Here is a 2,587-nt window from a genome sequence, read left to right as displayed (position 1 = left end):
ATGTTGATTTGATATGAAAGGACAAGGAATAGGAAGTAGGGGACCTAGTGCTGTTATAGGTATTCCCTTGGAAAGGATGGATGAGGTTCGGAAAGAAAAGAAACCTAAGCCCACGAATTGTTGGACCCTTTGAGGTATTAAGACGTACTGGGAAGTTAGCATATGAGCTAACCCTACCCCCGAACATGTAGCAAGTTCATAACATGTTCCACGTATCAATATTAAGGAAGTATAATTCGGATGCCAGACAAATAAGGGCATATGAGCGCATAGACATGCAACACGACGTAACCTATATGGAGCAACCAGGAAGGGTTATAGATTGAAAAAGGAACAAGTGCTTAGGAGAAGGGTTATCAAACTATTCAGAGTTTGATGGAAGAACCACAATGTGGGAAAATTTACTTGAGAATTAGAAAGTGCAATGCTAAGAAAGTATCCCTATTCATTTTCTATCTGATTCCGGGACGAAATCCTTTTAAGGAGGGGAGACTGTAATAACCCCAATTTTTGGAATTTTTGAAACCCTTATGAATAGTGTTTTGCTGATTATGCTGAATAAGAAAACTTTTCATGCCACACTATGTAGGGGCTCTTTTATTGATCTTCTGGGATATTATTAGTACTCTATCTGATAAATAAGTGTATGTAAAGATCGTCAGAATCCAAATTCGAACACTTTGATTTTTCCCGAAAATCTACCAGATACAGAAAGAATTGAGTATAAGGTAACAGAATAAAAAGGATTTAAATTCAAGGATTAAAAGAGAGGATCATGAAAGGAATATAATGTATTGAGAAAGGTTAAAGAAACCTAAGTAATAAGATCCCGGGTATGATCCCTCAAACGATAAACGAAAATGAAAATTAAGCGAACCGTATAACAGATCAGCGGTCATTAGGCAAGCAATTAAGAGTTAATCAAGGAGGTTAGGGATGATGATGTCATCAAACCAACAAGAAGAGGAAAAGTGTGGAGGGTGACATCACATTATGACCAAAGCATGACATAAGGGAAAGAAGTGTGGTTGATTTATAACCACACAATTTTCTTTCATGGTTAAAAATGATTAAAACAAAACAAAAGTCAACCAACCAAGGCAAATCAAAACAAATCACAAAAAACACAAAAGCTCTTCCCTTTTTTTCATCAAGCTCTCGGCCAAAATAAACCCAACAAATTCAAACTGCCATATCTCCTTCAATACTCACTCAAATGTTGTTGTTCATAGGTTATCGGACCCACTCTAAGCTTAAGTCTATCCGGGAGCACTTAAACAAGTTTTCTACCCGTTATACTGTTATTGTGATGTATATATGTATATGCATTATCTTGTGATAAGTGCATGATTGTTATTAGCAAATTCTTGCGATATATTGGAGCATGTTGATATGATATATATGCATGCATGTTTCGTATTCTTGATTTATATATATGTTGGTTCAAATGCTTATTAGTTGCATAATACCTATGCTAGAGATAAGCAGTAGTTGCGTATACCCTGAGTGTAGGGGATCCAAAGCTGAACCCTTTTCTAAAACCGGGAGTAGATGTTCCCGAGTATATTATATATATATATATATATTTATATATATATATATATATTGATGTAGTTTTCAAAACTATTAATCGAATAAGGTTTATTCGATAACTTTATATTATTTAATGAATATTATTTCGAATATTCATTCGGGGGCTTATGACTCCTTTTATTTTATTTAATGAATATTATTTCGAATATTCATTCGGGGGCTTATGACTCCTTTTACTTTATTTACTGAATATTATTTGAATATTCATTCGGGGACTTATAACTCAGTTTATATTATTTAATGAATATTATTTGAATATCCATTTGAGGACCTATGACTCCGATTATTTACTGAAATATATTCTTTATTTTATTAAAGAATAAGGTGTCGATACTCAAATTTTTTTTGATTATTCAATTAAAGATAGTACTTTCGTATAAGTATATCTTTGGTTATTTAATACTCATTTCAAGTATAAGTTTTACAACTTCTACTTCAATTATTTGTATAAAGATTATTCTTTATGGGAATATTATTTAAATAATAATATTCATATATTTTCTAATATATTGGGACTGATTTACTTTATTAAATCAGCATTACTCCAAACACTCTTTAAAGTGTTTTCGAGTCTTTAAAATGATTTTTAAAAGTTAGAGCGGATCCCAAAACTCATTTTTTATATATTTAAGATCTTCCTTTTAAAGGGGATTTAAATACTCGCTCAAAACCAGAGGGATCCGGCTCTGTGGTGTATTTTATATTCGCAACAAGGTTGCGGTTTTGGTAAATAAATTGATTACTTACCCAACGTTCGGGAAGTAAGTCCATCTATTTGAGTCGGCATAAGCAACATGGGCTCAGTGGGCGTCCATGAAAGTGTAAGTGGCTCAGTGGGAGTCCATCAAATGCGTAAGTGGCTGAGTGGAAGTCCAACATAAGGTCCTATTGCGACCAGGGTGATGACCAGTGGGGAATTCGTCTGTCTACTAGTAGAAAAGGTTACTTATTGGTATCTTTGCCTGATCAGCAAGATATCAGGTTTATGCCAAGG

The sequence above is a fragment of the Apium graveolens genome, chromosome 9 (assembly GCF_009905375.1).
Source record: "Apium graveolens cultivar Ventura chromosome 9, ASM990537v1, whole genome shotgun sequence".
NCBI lineage: Eukaryota > Viridiplantae > Streptophyta > Magnoliopsida > Apiales > Apiaceae > Apium > Apium graveolens.
The sequence above is the reverse complement of the archived record's forward strand: the minus strand, read 5'-3'. Positions refer to the sequence as shown.